General features: G+C 36.6%; 1 protein-coding gene and 1 long non-coding RNA gene across 3 annotated transcripts in view; one reads left to right on the top strand and one right to left on the bottom strand.

Annotated features, from left to right (window-relative positions):
• Window positions 1-19,992, top strand: part of LOC145670371 (uncharacterized) — a 508,027-nt gene that overhangs the window by 169,818 nt on the left and 318,217 nt on the right. The gene's annotated exons all lie outside the window — the stretch shown is intronic.
• The window catches only part of LOC145670369 (LIM domain only protein 3-like), a 437,118-nt gene that overhangs the window by 230,300 nt on the left and 186,826 nt on the right, over window positions 1-19,992 (bottom strand). The window lies entirely within an intron of this gene.

The following is a 19,992-nucleotide window of genomic DNA, read 5'->3' as shown; positions in this document are numbered from 1 at the left end:
TTAATATATATAGTGGGACCTTGCTAAGTCGAAGCTGAAGGGAATAAATAAAAATTCGAGTTATCGAGTTTTTCGACTAATCAAGGTTCGAGTTATATAACCTCTATAAATCAAAGTTTTATTCATTCAATGTCTATTACTCGAAGTTGTGAAAGTTCTTTACATTAAATAAGATGACTAGCAAAAATAAAATACTAGACGTGAGTAAAATAAATACAGAACACATTAGCAACAATGACAATTACGTAAAAGCATAGAACTATAGCTTCGAGTTATCGAGGTCACATCAAGAAAAAAATCTACTTATAGAAGTAAACTTCGATTTGTAGAGGTTTGCAGATATGAAAGTTCGAGATACCACGGTTTTTAAATGTGATTATAAAACCCTTAAAATTCCATTTATCGAGATCGTAAATGTTAAATATTCGAGTTACAGAGATTATTTTAACATTGAGTGTTATGAAGAGTTACAAGGAATGCGAAAACATTTGAGTTACCAAGAAGTATGAGTTATCGAGGTCCAATTGTAAATATATAACTTTCAGTTTCAGTTTAAAATATTATGGTTGATTTGATTTGATTTAAAAAAAAAATTAAAAAGAACTAGTCTGAGAAAATTTGCCTCCCCGAACAATGACCCATGTTGGGCTTGGGGCGTAAAAGGGGACCTCGTATGCGTATTAAATTAACTTGAGGTGGGCATTTCTCCTAAACTTCACTCACTCACACTCACCTTGAATTAATCCCCTCACACTCACCCTCAAACATTATTCACGTCCTCACCTCATTCACCCTCAATCGACTTCCTCACACTGAAATATTGTTGATACCCTCACCCTTAGTCACACTCACCCACAATCGACTCGCTGTCCCTCACATTCACTCGCCTTCACCTTCACCTACCGAATTGAGGGTGAATGAGGTTGTGTGTGGTCTTCATGAAGGCAAAATGGGTGAGGGTGTCCCTCTCTCGTTACTACTAAAGATTAAAAAAAAAAAAAACATACTCTGTATTTGATACTTAATATTTAGGAATATTTCACGATGTCTTGATCCACTTTCAGATTATTACCTGTTAACTTGCAGATAGTGATATTAAAGTTATGATAGATTATAACACACTATGCTACTCTTTTCTTCATAAGGGGCCGCGGTGGCTCAGTGGTAGAGCGTTCACCTCTGGTTCTTGGGGTCCCAGGTTCGATCCCAGCCCCCGCCAAGTGAACTTTGTGGTGGACAAACACCGTGAGCGTGGGTTTTCTCGGGGTTCTCCCGTTTCCTCCCACTTTCTTCATTCCACCATTTCATTCATCACTCATCATCACCGTCTCCTTTAGCCTAACCGGCATAACCGTGGGACGTAAAACTTAAAGATTTTCTTTTCATCATAAGCTTATCAAAAGCTTACTATTTCTAGGTCTAAGCCATAGGTTAATATGTAGTACTTGTGGAAGTTGATCTCTGATTCTAATTCTCAGTTTATTAAGGCCTATTTCGAGCCAGCTCTGTAACCTTCTGATAAAGTTTTAGTTTGTTAACTGACAGATTAAGATCTATGTTCAATATTACTACTGCTACTATCTGATAATAGTAGGACATACGTCCACCAGGTGTCCCTAATGGTCTAATAACTAGCGCTCGCACCTATTGTACACGAGATCGCAAGTTCGATTCCCGTTAAGAAAATCTTGAAATTACGGTGGTTTGGTTTCTACCTTAATCTATAGGTATCTCGTGTCCTATATAATCTCGGTGTTCAAAGAATTGCTAAATTCTCATGCAGGCAACCAACATATCCACCCCCTAGTGCCTCTGTTAAGCTTATCAGGAGTATACTAGAAGATCGTAAAATTCCAATTTTTCCTCCGAATATAAAAGCCTCAAACTTGTTTGTAAGGTATTAAGAGCTCTCGGAAATGGTTTGATAACGCCACTGCAAAGGATTCTTTGTTTTCAGGATTTACATGCGGCGTGTAAACGAAACCGGACGGAATACATTGTGAGAATATCTTCAGTTGTGTCGCGTTTGTTTCTTTCGTTAAGTTTACAAGAAAGACGAACTTTAGCCTCCTTATTATTTTCTAGACATAGTGAGAAGCATCCACACCATTACTACTATTGCTACTACTACTTCTTGTGCGTCTAAATGATGATTCCCACACGGAATTCCGCATTTATTTTGAACCCGCCTGCCTGTAGCTATCGTGTCTACACTCTCCTCCCGAAAGTCCCCACCCCGCAGCCAACTGACGAACGTCCAAATTGGATGCAAAAGCGTTACTGAATGGCGTTGCTTTCGGGCCTAACGAATCGTGCTGATTTCTCGTAACAAGCTCGTCAGTGCTGGCGGCTGGGTTGAGGTGAGGCGAGGTGCAGGAAGACCGGAGCAAAAGTAGTAGTAAGGTTGGTTGTGTGTGATGAAGGGAAGGGAAGAATCAGGGAACTGGGCAGGGGCGTCCCCGAAACTCCTAAGCCCTGTTTGCTCGCTTGCCACGCCGCGGCGCTCACATCTATGTATCTCTCTCTCTCTCTCTCAACGCGCGTACTCATTCTCTCTCCAAAGTTCAGATAATTAGCTGAATTGTGCTCGCCTCGTTACGCCGTGGTCGGTAAATTAGTGTATGCTTGGCTGATTGAGTGCCATTGTCACTGATTAATCCGGTCGTGCTAGTGTCCACGACAGCTTATTTCCGCCTGGACGGGCTGCAACCCGCATGACTCTACGACTGGCAAAAAAAAACTACTCCTACCCCCGTACTCTTTACCTTTCCATTTCCTTTGCACGTGTTGCCAGTGGAAAACGAAAAAGGTAGGTCTTTTGGTGGCAACCCTTTCCCCTTTTCCTTCCACTTGGCAAGTACTTTTGTGTCCAAACATATCCTTCTCCGCTCTCTCTCTTTCTCTCCCGAACACACACAAATGCACTAAGTAAAGCGATCCTCCCTTTTGAAAATCGACTGAAGATAAATGAGAACTGAATACTGTAATGGAATACGCAAGACCAGACACTCTGGAAATACTACAGAAGATGATACGATCTGAGGTGGATTAACTTGCCACTATCAGATATTCTAACGAAACCTTTGGAAATTGGCATTGTAATTGTTCAAACGAACCCCACCAAAGCAAAGAAAGATTTTCCCGCCTTAAAAGGAACAACAAAGTAGAGAAGGTCTTCCAGATGTAATTTAAGTATGAGCGTGAAATAAGTGTCTACTAACTTTCGTGGACCGAAGATTACTTAGTGTTTATAATGAAGTCCTTACTATCAATTAGTTTATCATAATAGCTCAGTCAGGAATTTGTACAACACACACACACACGACACACGAAAGAGCTTATAGACAGGGAACTCGCACGTCTTTTTTCACTAGGATTAAATGCGTTGACTCCTAATAAGTCAAATAATCTCTTATACTGTACGTAGAGTCGCCCAATAGATGAGATGAGTTACAAAAGACGGAGCTTTTTAATTAAAACAAATAAACTTTTCGAGATGGGACATAACTTTGATGACATCTTTTTGAGACGAGACAGCCTTAATTCTTGTCTCGTTAGGCAATCTTAACTGTGTGAAACTTAACGTGGAGGTTATAGACTCCTATATGATGTAGTTACAATGTTTACAAAATGTAAAGAAGGAACTCCCAAATTCAGCATTAAACGATTGTCGTTAAAGTTAAACAACGTTGTGTTTCCGTGATTCGCTGTCTAACAACTATAGAAAAAATTAAATTAAATCTCTCAGTTTTACGGAAAACGGAAGAACCCCGAAGAAACCCACGAACATGGCGTTTGTCCACCACAAAGTCCACTTGGCGCGACCTTGAACCAGAGGTGAACGCTCTACCTCTGAGCCACCATGCCTCTTTTGACTACCAAAGAGAAGTTACGAGGAATGATCCAAAAATAATGACAACGAGTATGTAGTAAAACGGTAATGTTTTAAAATTACATTTATTTTTCTACATATTCTCCTATCAAGTCGATACATTTAGTCCATCTTTTTTTTTTTTTTTTGTAAACCCTGAATACCTTAGAAAAAAATCTTTCTTTTGACCCTCCCAAAACGCTTCCGCATCGGTCATCATCTCTAGCTATCATCTTCAAATTCCTTATAACTGAGCTTTTCCTTGAGTCGTAGAAAGAGGTAAAAGTTATTGGCGAATAGATCTGTTCGAACAGTTCGAAATCTGGTTCTTACTAAACGGATGATTCCATTCCGACTAAGTACCTAGGGAAAACCTATATATCGTCTGAAAGCTCTTGCCATGAGAAGTACGAAACCGTTTTCAAATAACGGGCAAACCCGCAAACTGACCCTATATGAAGCCAGTTTGTTGGTGTTTGTGACCCTATGTATGGTATATTCGACAGAATTAAAAAATGAATGTTACGATGCATCACAAGTAAGTCCCTAAGCCCATCATGCTCCTGTTTGGCTTACTGCTAGAACATGACTCGGGTAAGGGTTAATATCAGTTTGCACCCAAACGTACCCATTTCGTCAGTGTTGCCAACGAATTGTAAATACAACGTGGCAGATGGTTTCTGTACAACTCGATGTATATCTATGAAACGTGGCATAAACATCATTCGTCGCTAGAGAAAATATACGTCGGACATATTCCTCTCCCAAGGACCCCAGTTTGTCAGTGTTGCCAACCAAATATAAAAATAAGAAACTTTAAAACAGGTTCCGTACGATGAAATGTTTATACACCAAGCTTGGTAGAAACATCACACGAACTATAGCAAAAAGATGTTGAGTGTGGTTGTCTCAAAACCATTCTAGTTTGTCAGTGTTGCCAACAAGTGTAAACATCACAATGTTGAAAATGGCGTGAATGTCATTGAACGAATATATGACGACAAAAGGGATAGAAGCAGCATTGGGAAGAATACGTTTCATTTTGGACGTAAAGGGCTGAATTTGGATTTAAACAGTATCGGAAGTGTCACTGTTCATCTCATCGACCCCCCTCGACACTAATATCGGTAATTTTAGATCATTTTTATATGTATCTTCTTCTTCCCCTCCCCTATGTTCACCATCAAAGCGAAATGATAAAACCATTCCAGTCACAAACCTAATCTATATTGAAAATTTGGTCAAGATCAGTCGGGTGGTACAAGAGCTATTAAACTTTATTAATTTTTATATATCTCCCCGTCCCCTAAGTTCTACCGTCAAAGTGAAACGATAAAAAAAAAAAGAATTCCAGGTTCGAACCTCATCTATGTTGAAAATTTGATCGAGGTGGGTCGGGTGGTTCAAGGGTTATGAAGTAACAAACACAATTACTTTCAATTTTACATATTAGACTAGATTTGTATTCATTTTACAATCAAACCAAAATAAAGCTTGCAACGCGTGCCCAAAATCAAATTTACGTATCGCCACAGAAAGACTTGAATACAATAAAATGGAGGAAGCGGTAGCAGCAACTCTTTGTTCTATATAAATATAAAAAACGATTTTTAAAAAGTCTAGAAAAATGGTTTGAGCGTGGGATCTTGTGGAACTTTTAACTTCTGCATATTTTAATATTTGCTATTTAAAATGAAAAGGATGAACATAACATTGTAAATGCTCTATTAAAATTAATAACATTCAAATTTTATTGCATTTCATTTATATAATTGAAATTTTCTTATTTTCAGTCGTTGACTTCATTCGAAAAATATAGAAAACTATAAACTGAAAGAAATAGAGAGCGATTGAAAACTGCGTTTACTTGCCATTCTAAACAAGAACTGATATGACTAGTTCAGTGCTTAGCTCGAAGTAGATTTCAGCAGCCAGGTATGTGCATTAGGCCTTCAAAAACGATTTCTGACGGTAAAGATACTGTGCTAAGGAGACTATTTAGGGTTTTAAAAATCTCCAAATCGATACTTAGGTTTAGGGGCTTCTGCCAATGTTTCTGGTAATCGGGACCACTGAGCAACGTGTAATATGCGATAGTTATTTCGTATTGATAAAATATTCAGCCTTTATACACGCTCATTTGTTTTAAACTACGAAAACAAGTGAGTATTGTTTTAGATTATTATAAAATACTGTACAATAGGCTCCCAAACCATTGAGATCCAATACTTCTCACTGTCTTTTACCGTTTTGGGGACGCTGAATCCATGTGAAAACTATTTCTCATCATCTTTTACTGTTTTTTTGGGACGCTAAATCCATATTAAAAAGTTCTCACTATCTCTTCCCGTTTTAGGACGCTGAATCTATATAAGAATTATTTCTCACTATATTTTACCATTTTTGGAACGCTGAATCAATTAAAAAATATTTTCCACCATTTTTACTGTTTTTGGAACGCTGAATCCATATGAAAAAAAAAGTATTTCTCACTATTTTTTTTACCGTTTTTAGACGATTAATCTATATGAAAAAAATTCTGACTATCTTTTACCGTTTTTGGGACGCTGAATCTATATGACAAACTATTCCTTACTATATTTACCGTTTTTGAGACGCTGAATCCATATTAAAATAGTTATTTCTCACTATTTTTTACAGTTTTTGGGACGCTGAATCCATATTAAAACTATTTTCGCTATCTTTTACTATTTTTGAGACGCTTAATTCATATGTAAAAAAAGCTATTTCTCAATATATGTTACCGTTTTTGAGACGCTGAATCGATATAAAAAAATTCTCACTACCTTTACCGTTTTCAGGACCTGAATCTATATGAAGAAAAAACTATTTCTCATTATCTTTTACTGTTTTTGGGATGCTGAGTCCATGAAAAAGGTGTCTTCCCGTTCTCCCTAATTCCCGTTCTGCCTAAAGGTCCTCCAGCACTTTGTAGAAAATATTTTCAATGATCTTATCTTTAGAGAATTACCGTTCTGCCTACTTCCCGTTCTGCCTAATCTATCGAGACGGGGAATTCTGTGCAGTGAGGGACCTTTCCTAGGGAATTTTTCTATAGTAATTCTAATAGATTCTGTAAGAGGAATAACTATTTCTTCTCGAAAAGTGACTAGGTACAGTTCTGTTATTAGTAGCGTTATTCACGTCTACTTTAGTAAAGACGTGATTTTTTAATACTTATAGAGAAATGGAAAATTAATTGACCCAGTTACAAGACAGTCGTTTGACATTGTAACTGAAACGAACATAAAATAAACTTATTTCGGTCTAATATCAAGTCATTTCACAACAACATTTCATTCCGTTTTCCAGTAGTTCATCTCCACCATCCTAAGGCTCGCAGTACGTAAAAGGTGCTACAGTTAACTCCTCAAGATATGTTTGGCCATATATTAAACAAACAATGCAAGAGGGTGCATAATTCGGTCTGTTTTCTTTTTCTAAAATGAGCCTTTGTCTTCTACATCACAGCTCTTTTTCCGGCATCACCCCTAGACATGATCAGGTGCTTTGTCCTCTATATATGATTCTGTACTACACGCAATATGTTGTACTTATATTGTCAAAAAAAAAAAAAAAAAGGACCGCGATGGCTCAGGGGTAGGGCGTTCACCTCTGGTCCATGGGGTCCATGGTTCGATCCCAGCTCGAGCCAGGTGAGCTTTGTAGTGGACAAACACCGTGTGCGTGGGTTTTCTCGGTGTTCTACCGTTTCCTCCCACTTTCCACTATTTCATTCATTTCTCATCATCACCATCTCCTTTAGCATAGCCGGCATTACCGTGGGACGTAAAACTTAAAGATTTCATTTCATTTCATTTATACTGTCAATGTAAATACTAACAATACTAAATACCACATATCGTTAATATAGCCAATACACTTAAATAAAGATCTCATGATCGCTGTTCTAAATGTAAACAATATGCAACCACATCTATGTAAGCCACCAAGCCTATTACACGTAATTCCAACCTTCTTCTAAATGATTTGATTTTCTGTTCAACTCGTCTATATTTAAGCTTTGGTTCCTTCGGCTTCTTTCCTACCTCCAACATTAACATAGAAACTTCATGTTCTGAACGCTGATTTGCTACTGGTGAACCCAGTAGGCAATCACCTTCACAAGTTGCAAACTGAAACAAAATCTTACAAATTCCTTTCCCTTCCTGACCTTTTGATTTGATTCAAAGTCTACTAAAACATACAAGTATTTCAATATGTGATATTGATATTTTGTATTGCTGATATATACAGAATACAAATCAGTTGATAAGGTGATGCTGAAAAAGGAGTTGTGATGTAGGGGACTAAGACTTCCTTAAGGACTGTCTTGTCGATTATCTTACATTGTTCGCTTAAATGTGACCAAACATATCTTGAGCATATAAACTGTAGCATATTTTAAATATTGCGAGCCTTAGCATGCTGGAAATAAGTTAGTAGAAATCCGAATAATTTTTTTGTTGTGAAATGACTTGATATTAAACCAATGTAAATTATTGTTGCGTTCGTTTCAGTTACAATGTCAAATCGGTTTTTTTTTTTTTTTTTTTTTTTTTTTTTTTTTTTTTTTGCAAAGAGTCAATTTTCAATTTCCTTGCAGGTATTTTAAAAAAATCACATTTATCTTTTGTAAAGTAGATGCAAATAACACTGCTAGTAACGGAACTGTATTTTAGTCATTTTTTTCGAGAAGAATAAGTAGAATAACATCTAAATTTATGATGAAATTAGAAGATATAGCTATTCTTCTTACAGAATCTGTTAGAATTCCTAAATAGATTATCACGAACGCAGGAAAACATCTAAAAGGATAAATCCAAGGAAAATTCTGAAAGAACGGACAACATTCAAGGGACAGAATCATAGACGCAACCTAATAAAAGGATGATTATTTTTTCCCTCAACTTTTATGCATGTAAAATATTGTGTAACTCTTGCAACACTGTTTTATTAAGTAGCTATATATTTCACACTTTGATCTTTACTAAAAAACAAATGTTGGTCAATATTTCAGAATTAAAATAAGTAAATATTTATACAACACTCAAAAAACTGCTATATGCTACCTAGCGTAAGTATGAAAGTCTTCAAAAAAAATCAAATAACATCACAGTTACTTTTTGTAATGAAAATGAATGGTCGTACAGTAATATGTTGAACGTATTTCAAATGTAATATATGTATAATAAGTAGAAGTACCCAGAACTCTTCATATTGGTGTGTGTGAAAGTAATTAAAGCCAATCTTCCCTTTTATTATATTGGTTTTATTTATTGAGTTTTCATTATCTTTAAAAAAAAAGGTTATTTCAGCAAATTGAAAAATTACAAATAACATTTTAGAATATATGACAGTTGAAGGGAAATACAATCATACAGGATGTGCACTGGTACATCCAATATACTCCTATGATTCTGTTTCTTGTATTTTTTCCATCTCGTCAGAATTTTCCTTGGATTTTGACCGCTTGGATTTTGTCTCCGCCTTCGTTATTACAGCCATTATATACATGAGTTTCAATCTCCATAAAAAGAACTAGAAGTAAAGAATTTCGGTGCTGCATTTCCCTAAGAGATCCCTCCCCGCATAAAATTCCCTGTCTCCAAAGATTAGGCAGAACGGGAAGTAGACAGAACGGGAATTCCCATTCTTCCTAAAGATAAGATCATTCAAAATATTTTCACAAAGTGCTGGAGGGCCTTTTTAGGCAGAACAAGAATTAATCATGAAACAAACTATTTCTCACTATCTTTTACCATTTTTGGGATGCTGAATCAATATGAAAAATATTTCTCACTATCTTTTACCGTTTTCGGGACATAAATCCATATGAAGAAAAAATTATTTCTCAGTATCTTTTACCGTTTTGGGGACGCTGAATCCATGAGAAAAACTATTTCGCACCATCTTTTACCGTTTTGGGACGCTGAATCAATATGAAAAACTATTTCTCTTATCTTTTACCCTTTTTGGGACGCTGAATCCATATTCAAAATTTCTCACTATCTCTTCCTGTTTTAAGACGCTGAACCCATATAAAAAATTTCTCACTATCTTTTACCGTTTTCGGGACATTCATCCATATGAAGAAAAAATATTACTCACTATTTTTTACCGTTTTGGAGACGCTGAATCCATGAGAGAAACTATTTCGCACTATCTTTTACCGTTATGGGACCCTGAATCAATATGAAAAACTATTTCTCACTATCATTTTTCGTTTTTGGGACGCTGAATCCATATGATAAAAAAAACTATTTCTCACTATCTTTTACCATTTTTTGGGACGCTGAGTCCATGAGAAAAAAAATATTTCTCACTTTTATCGTTTTTGGGACCCTGAATCTATATGAAACTATTTCTTACTATCTCTTATCGTTTTTGGGACTCTGAATCTATATGAAAACTATTTCTCATTACCTTTTACCGTTTTTGGGACTCTGAATCCATATTAAAAATTTCTCACTATCTCTTCCCGTTTTAGGACGCTTAATCCATATAAAAAAATTCTCACTATCTTTTACCATTTTTGGGACGCTGATCCATATGAGAAAACTATTTCTCACTATCTTTTATAGTTTTTAGTCTAGGAAATTAAATATTGCAATCGGAAGTAGTTGAATAAATACTTTCTGGTTTCAATAGAGGTATAAGGGAGCAGATGGCATCTATTTTATGGAACACTGAATACATATATAAATATATTCCTAGCTATCCATTACTGCTTTGACTCTATGGGGATATAATATTGAAACTCGAAGTAATAGATTTACCTATTATGATTTTAATGCGTTAAAATAAGGGCGGAAATGAAACACATTCTTGGGGGAAAAGCAGGCACTAATCCTGGGAGCCCACTCCCCTAAGATTTGCTTATGCTTTCATATTTGTATTGATATCCCAATAGATATTTTGTTAGATATTATCTGACAAACCAGTGTGTACCCCGAACGTTATACAGAAATCGGTTCCACTGTTGGGAAGTCGCGGTGGTTCAGTGGTAGAGCGCTTACCTCTGGAACGTGTGATCTCAATTCCCGCCAAGTGGGCTTTGTGGCGGACAAACACCGTGTGCATGGGTTATCTCGATGTTATCATTCATGCCATCATCACGGTTACCATTAGCCTCGGTGCAAAAACGTAAGACATTAAACTGAAAAATAAAAATAAATAAATATATATATTTTGAGATATCGAATCCACGAATCCACATAAAAGAATATTTCTTGGTATCTCTTACCGTCTCTTCTCTATCGGAATGAAGAAGGGTTAGAATTAATGCGATCAAAAATTAATAATTTTAGATATTATTTTTTAAAAAATAAAATAAAACAAAAGCTGTTTGAGGCATTCACTGAGAAGGACCAGCATCATGAGCAGGGGCGTACCCACGGGGGTCTACCAGGTCCGAACGCCCCCTCCCGAAAAACTTCCTAACTCAACAAATATGTGTACTGTATATACTTGTTTAACAGGGAAATGATTAATGTAGTACGAAAATTTGATTTTGCACTTTATCTGTACCCTTTCTCTCATAGAAATAATCTAATTCCATCATTTTTTTCTGAAAATATAGGTGGAAATATACTATTACAATTGCTTATCATCTTTTCGAGTGCAGTTTAATACCCGTTTAATACTGCATAAGACGTGATGGCTTCCCAACAAAAATTTCTGACTGCGCGCCTGATCATGAGCTACATGCTAGAAGATATAATGGCTGAACAAAGAGAGAGGAGGGGGGCGAAAGAGGCTACAGCTGATGGACGTTTGTTAAAACACAAAATTCCTGTCTGAAAACGAAGAGATGGTGTATCGAAAGCTCTCAGTTTGCGACAAGTCGCCTGCCAATAATGAAAGAATACGTATATGATCATGACAGCTTATTTAATATCGAAATAGTGTAGTAAATAGTAGAAATATAAAACTAACAATAAATACATTCACTTCTCAGTCATTCTATGTAACAAAACTTCCTCGCGCGATCTTGCAGAGATATATGTTAGAGGAATATATCCTGGTAGAAAGCGGGGGTAATAGCTTTTAGTGGATTACTAAATTGAAATGCACATATCAATTAATTACATAAGCATAAATGGATTTCCATTTGATATGGTGAGCTTTCTTTATTACACGATCCATTAGCATTAAGTACGCGAATAAACACTTGATAATAATGTAATTAGGTTAGATTGTTGCTCTTCTATAATGGATCAGATCTATTCCCAGTAAACTCTCTCTCTCTCATACACGTATAGAACATTTTATTTTTTATTACATTCCTCAAGTACCCTTGCGTGGCAATACACTTCTTCAACGAAAATTTAAAATGGTTATATAGTAGTATTTACAAAAAAAAAAAAAAAAAAAAAAAAAAAGAAAAAGAAAAAGAAAAAAAGAAAAAAGAAGAAAGAAAAAGAAAAAAATTGTGAATGTAATATTTAAATTTAAATATCTATGGATAATATTGAAATGTATTGATTTTGAAAATTGAATAATATTATTGTGTTTAAAAATGTATATATGGACTATACATAATATTATTATTGCATTTTCAACAACAATAACAAAAAAAGCATCAGCTAACAAAATATTTACCAAAGATAAATAATGTAATGGAAATAAATTGACTTCATTAATACAATATTATTAAGATAAATATTTAACAGGTTTGGCTGTACAGAATGAAACATATATTAATTAGCATGCTGATGAATAACTTTTTTTAAAAAAAAAAAAAACAAAATATATACATATAGGAGGATATGAAGAAATAGTTATTGAATGGGACATAATCAGGCAAAATAATATGTAAAAACAAAACATAGAGGGGGAAGTGAAAATGAACTTAGTTGAGTTAATTTTGAGTTTAACATCTCTTTCAGCAATGAACCTACGAGACGGAACCTACTGATTAACGTGGGATCTGAACCACATGAGCTTCCGATGGAAATACGAACCCGGGTCTCCCACCTCAAAGGCGCATACGCTAACCGCTTAGCCACAAAGGAGTTCAAAAGTGAACTGAGATAGATAGTTAAATAAATTCATATTAGTAGAATTTTATTCATATTAGGGACATTATACACTGAGAAAGAAACGTATGTGCTATATATAAAAACGTAGGTTACATCGTGTAAATCCAGTAGTTTTTGGACTTAACATACAGTAAATATATACCTAAAAAAGTATGTTTTATTCGTACTTTCTGTATAAGTGTTCCGAGTAAACGTACTTTTCGTAAGAACTATATATAGGCGGTCAGGATCTCACATACAGATGGACGTATGTAACATACGTATACGTATGTAACACGCTGAAGATTGTTAAATGTCAGACGTCCTGTAGCAGCATGATGTAACATCTAAGTGGGGAAAAGGAAATTACGTATGTAGCATATGGATTACGTATGCTCCGTACTGATTTCCGTAGTAACCATAAGAATACCGTATATTTGTACAATATACCGCTGCCCCGGATAACGGATTTTTCGAAGTGTAGAGGGTATGGTGGCAGAAAAGAGAGGGAGGAGACGAAGGAGACTACAATTAATGGAGGATATCAAAACAGAGAAATCGTACGTGAAGACGAAGAGATTAACGGAAAACTGTGAGGATGGAAGCTTCTCAGTTGCAGCAAATGACCTGCCAAGAATGGCAGAATTCCTATGATGATGGTGATGATATTAGTAGAAACAATATAAGAATTTGTGAAACTACAGTAAGCTTCCAAACAATAAAAGTTCAACATTCTGAACAGAGGTAATTTATCAATCTCAGTTTCAATAGACAGATAAAGGAGGAAGATAGAACTTACTCTTTTTAAAAAAAATTGAATGTATATATAAAAAAATAATTTCACGATATCTCTTTTATCATTTCTGCTCTATGAAAATTTAATGTTAATAGAGGTGGCATATCTGTACAATTTTTGGTTTCAATAGTCGTCTCGAATTTAGTCGAAGAATTTAAGGCTTAAAATATATAAAACGATAATCATACTTGTTGTCTTGTATGGTTGCGAAACATGGTTGCTTACTCTGAGAGAAGAACGTAAACTGAAAGTATTTGAAAATAAGATCTTTAGACGAGTATTCGGACTCACGAGAAACGGGAATGGGGAATGGAGGACTCTTCATAACGAGGAACTACATAATTTATACCGTTTATCAAACATTGTTAGGATAAACAAGTGTAGGAGGCTTGGGTGGGTAGGTCATGTACGAGTAAGCCAGAATGGAAGAAAGTAGGAACGCTGAAAATCTAATCGGAAAACGTTCATTAGGAAGACCTAGGATCAGATGTAAAGACAACATTAACATGGATCTCTCAGAAATACGAATACAAAATAGAAACTGGATCTAGTTGGCTAAGGACAGAAGTCAATGGAGAGTTTTTATGAATGTAGCATTGAACCTCCGGGTTCCATAGGCCATAGAGTTAGTTACTGTCCCAAGAATGACCATTCTTGGGACACAAATGTACATCGAAATATAGTTTAAATACAGGGTGCGGCAGAGTTCATAGCGTAATTTGACTTGCGTAGTACAATGACGTACTGCATGAATGCGCGCCAGCTCGTGCCGCATTCGTGTACTAATGAGCTTCCATTTCGAGTGTGACAGTGATATGGAGCAGTGGAGTGCACAGCATCGTGCCTTTGCTGTTAAAAGTTATTTAAAAAATAACGACTCTGTTATTGCTACCCAGCGTCTATTTCGGCAACATTTCAACTTGGGACGTCATGGGAAAGTTCCAGATGGACGGATCATTGTGAGGTGGTTTCGAACAACAGGTTCTGTTGGCAATGGCAAACCGGAAAGAAGTGAAAGAACTGTCCAGACACCAGAAGCCGTGGAAAATGTTCGTGCTGCAATATTGCGTAGCCCAAAAAGATCTGCTCGTCGTCATTCGCAAACTGTGCATATGTCCAATCGCTCATTCAGGAGAATATTGCACGAATATCTCTATTTTCACCCATATAAGCTGCAGATTGTTCAGGAAATTAGGCCTCGCGATTGGGTTTCACGAGAAACATTCTGCTTAACCATGCGTGATCTCCTTCGCCAAAATCCACAAATGTTGCACACTATCCTGATGTCAGATGAAGCTCATTTCGAGTTATGTGGTTCAGTGAATAAACAGAATATGCGTTATTGGGGTGATGTAAATCCGCATGAACTGCACATCAAGCCCTTGCACAGTTCTCGTGTCACAGTGTAGTGTGGAGTTGCTTCCTTTGGGATTATTGGCCCTTACTTCTTTGAGGATGACAACGGTGTGGCTGTAACTGTCACCAGTGAACGCTACCTAAAGATGCTGCAAGACTTCGTTCTTCCCCAATTAGGTATGGTCGATGTGGATGTGGAACAATTATGGTTTCAACAAGACGAAGCGACCTCGCATACAGCCAGAATTGGCATGGATTTCTTGCGACAGACATTTCCAGATAGAGTAATTTCCCGTTTTGGTGACATTTCCTGGCCGCCTCGCTCACCTGATCTTTCATGTGGAGACTTTTTCCTTTGGGGCTACCTGAAGCAAGAAGTTTTCCGAACACGTTGTGCCACCATTCCTGAGTTGAAGGATCGCATCAGAACTGCCGCCGGCAATGTCCCAGGGAATACGTTACGCCGAGTTATGGAAAACATCCAATGCAGCCTAGATGAGTGTATTGTGCAGAGGGGACATCATTTTACAAGAGTCATATCAAAAAGTAATCCACGCAATGGATAATGACTTACACATTAGTAAATGGCATACCTTTAACTATTAATTGCCATAAGAGGTAATAAATAAATTACAGTTACTGCCTGATTGCGTGTTTTTAATATCCTACAATGAACACTGCCGCACCCTGTACATTACAGATTTTGTTCTGCGGAGTCCACTATTGAAACCAGGGACGGATCCAGGGGGATCCGCTCACTTCTCTCAACTAAGCTCGCACTGACTCGGGCTAGCACTCGCTTACCTCAACTGGACTCACGCTCAATCGGGCTCGCGATCACTTCTCTCAATTAATTTCGCACTCACTCGGGCTCGCAATCATTTCTCTCAACTGAGCTCGCACTTACTCGCGCTTGCGATCACTTCTCTTAACTGGGCTCGCGCTCACTTCTCTCAACTGAGCAGCGGTCACTTCTCTTAACTGAGCAGCGCTCACTCGGGCTCGCACACACTTCTTTCGACTGGGCTCGCGCTCACTTTTTCATTAAGGCTCGCGCTCGCTCTCAATTATCGAGTCCAAGCCCGATTGAGTGCGAGCGCCGGGCTCGCGAGTTTGGACACCGATGGTACAGACTTTTAGTTCCCGAGTTATGGTGCATCAAATGTGGGGTATGAAATTTGTGATTTCTTTTGATTTCCAAGTTATTGTGAATCAAATGTGGGGTACGGACTTCGTGATTTCTTTTGATTCAAGAGTTATGGTGCATCAAATATGAGTATGCACTTTTTTTTTTTAAGATTCCCGTGTTATGGTGCTTTCAATGTGGTATGGACTTTGTGATTTATTTTTGCAAAACAATTTTAATAAAGATTTACTTAAAAATCAATGAAAGATAACGTTTTTTTCGCAATTGGCAAACTTATAGTCTGCTAGTCAACTGATGTTCTTCTAAATTATCCATTTGAGCCGTTTCCTTTAAGATTACATCATAGCTGAGAAAATCATTGCTATTTAGTTCAGCTGAACAGAGAAAGAAAATTTTCATTATTTACCTGAAGCTTTCAGCGGAACCAAGTGGAAGAAAAATCATTTTAAAAAGAAGAGTCGGGCGTTGTAAACTCTTGATATCACAAAGAGGTGGAGGGGGAAAGAGAGAGAGATTGATAAAAAAAAGTGAAACAAGGGAAAAGAGGGAGGGAAAAAAGTTTGAAAATGAATTTGAAAGACTTACGATCTCATTTGCCGGTCGAATGAGTGTGACAATGGATGCCAGGATCTAGTCTTTAGATGGCTGGAAAGAACGTGAACAGGAACAGTGGATTGGATAAGAAACAAACTATATTGGAGGGCGGAGAGGCAGGGAGGGAGGGATGATCTTTCCTCATTCTCTTACCTCAATGTACCTCTTCGTATAGCTATATCGTCTTTACAGGATTCCGCCACAAATGAGGCGAAAAATAAGCTGTTGGGTTTCGGTTTCAAGAAATTGGTTCTGTGGGGTAACAGCGTAGAGGGGGAAGGGAAGAACAATTTCTCCATTCTATCCCCTCCTTTCCTCGTGATCCCTTCACATTTGCCATCCAGTCTCTGTGCTTGAACCACTCTTTTAATCCCCAAGAGAACAGAAAAGACTTCCTGTATATAACAATAATATACATATGATAGTTGCACTATATGCTTATATATATATACTATTTAAGCGCACTCTAGAATGACTATCCTATCCACTTACATAGTATTGCAGTTCGTATAATATGGGTATAAATTAGGCAACGCAGCCTAGTATGTCAATTAAAATTTTACGTTGTTTGGTTGGTTGATGAGGAAAAAGTGAAATGAAATCTTTTAGTTTAACGTTCCAGGATCATACCCTTTAGGCTAAGGAAGAGGGATGATTAAGGCAAGTGAATAATGATGGAAGAATTGGCGGGATGATAAAGTGGGAGGAAACGGGAGTACCCCCAGAAAATCCAAGGAAACGATGTTGTCCACTACAAACTTACTTGGTCTGAGGTCGAACCAGGGACACCACGCACCAGAGGTAAACGCTCTACTACTGAGCTGTCGTGCCCCGGTACTTTTTTTTTTTTTTTTGTAATTTGGGATAGCGTGTACTATACTTTTTGACCATTTTGTGTTTTTTCTTATCTCATTATTGAGATAATTTTGTCCTGAAAATTATGTAATCATATTTCGTTACTAAATGGATTACTTTTTATGGGCAACCTTCAAGGGCGCCGATTTCTCTGTAAATTTGGGGGGGGTGGCATTCAGATGCAGAAGGTATATATAGGAGGATTTTAAGACAAATTGCATTCAAATTATGATAAATATTGTATATTCATAAATACAATAGGGGGCTTACATGAGCTTTGGGGGGCCCGTGCCCCCAAGATCGGCGCCCTTGGCAACCTTCCTAATATTATAACCAAGATTATTTTGATCTTTCTTCAGTACATTTGTAAGGAACAACATATTACTTAAGCATGCTTTTTCTGTTATCAATCGCCATGGATTTTCCAGGAAACACTGGAATATGTCAAAATCTGGACTAATGTCCCTCATTTGGTGGTAAATTCTGCCATCACTGCTAGATTATTTGCCACACATTAAGATGAGTGCAAAATTTGTAATTATCGTCGATAGATAACATCACGTTTCTCCTATCTTTCCAAGGTATTTTCAATGGGGTAAAAACATTTGCAATAATTCAGTCACATTTAATGAGATTTATGTTGAAACTTTTTCCAAACACAGATTGAATCAATTAACTCTTTGAGGCACTGTGGGAAGTTGTGCTTACCACCTTTGATCTTGATTTTTATCGTCCAACTATTAACTGAAAAATTAAATTAAATTTATTTGGTGTGTTTTGAGATTGTCTACATGTATAATTTTCATGAAAATTAAAAAAAAATCAAAAGAAATTGTTTCTTTCGTGCAGCAAGGGGTACAAAATAACGTTAGCTCCCGTGCCGCAAAGAGTTAATCAATGATCAATACGTATCCTTAAATAAATATTTTCTTCTGTTCATTACTAACAAAGACTAACGTTGAAGTCATGTTGCTGATGTGCAAAATAATCTCACCTCCACAATGAATAAAATAAAATGAAATGAAATATTGCAATTTAACGTCCCACGTTTTTTGCTCTATAGGCTGAGAGACACGATGATTAAAGCAAGTGAATGATGATGAAAAATTGGTGGAATGAAAAAGTTGGAGGAAACTGGAGTACCCCGAGTAAACCTACGGACACGATGTTGTCCACCACAAACTTACTTGATCGAAGATCGAACCAGGGACCCCACATACCAGAGGTAAGCGCTCTACCAGTGAGCCACCGTTCCCACCCACAAGAATAAAACGAAATAATCAAAAAGTACATGAATTAATATTTGAGCACTGGTTCGGTTTGACTTTAACTGACGATACATTCTCCTCATGAAATTTGACTGGGTTATTGTGACTTTTTTTTCCATTCCATTAACACTACAGTAGGACGTCGATAATCCGAACATCAAAAATCCGAACGGGATCCCTAGAAGATTTTTACATTTTGTCTCAGCGCTAGCGATAAATAAACAATAGGGCTATCCGTCGGCGTTGTGTGAAGTCATTGTTTTTACAAAAGCTCATTCATATGTAATTGTTTGTCATATATTTTTTTAATCTTTATTTTTCCTTAAGCATATAAAAGTTAAGCTTTAATTGTAAGTTACAAGAACAGTGTAATTTAGTATTCGTGCAGGTTCTTCAGAAACATTAAATGTAAGTAGCCTTATGTACGGTATTGTAATTATTGTATGTACTGTATAACCGCTGTATCGATTTAAAAAAAAGCATACCGTACAGTATATTTAAGCCTAAATGGCATTTTCTTGCTCATTTTCGAAAATCCGAACAATTTGAAAATTTGAACTACCTGTGATCCCAATTAGTTCGGATTTTCAACTTCCTATTGTACTTGAAAAGTTAGAACATGGTACTATTAATTTTGCAATCGAAGCCTTTACGCACTATGGTCTACTGACTGCCTCTTCCTTTTGATCTAAGAACTATGTTTCTAGGATCGTCCATAATTAGATTTATACTTTTCCGTTCATACTTTCTATTACATCCATGATAATTAGAGACCGAATGTTTAGGCATTAGAAACCTGGAAAATAGGCAGCAAATAGGCACATGCATTTTTAAAAAAATATTCAGTAAAATATGCACTAAAATGTAACTCGAAATAATGAAGATAAATACATAATGCAATTAAAAATAAATTCAAGTAATAGATAATGTTCAAAGAATATAAAAACACACCTGTTTGTTAATATCTTCTTTTATTGCATACATAAAAATACGAAGTTTGACATGTATTCATGTATATTTGGTAAATACATTATCAACAGCACTTTATCACTGCAAATAAC

This window comes from Thermobia domestica, chromosome 14 (assembly GCF_964235325.1).
Source record: "Thermobia domestica chromosome 14, izTheDome1.hap1.1, whole genome shotgun sequence".
In the NCBI taxonomy this organism is placed as follows: domain Eukaryota; kingdom Metazoa; phylum Arthropoda; class Insecta; order Zygentoma; family Lepismatidae; genus Thermobia; species Thermobia domestica.
The sequence above is the reverse complement of the archived record's forward strand: the minus strand, read 5'-3'. Positions and strand labels throughout refer to the sequence as shown.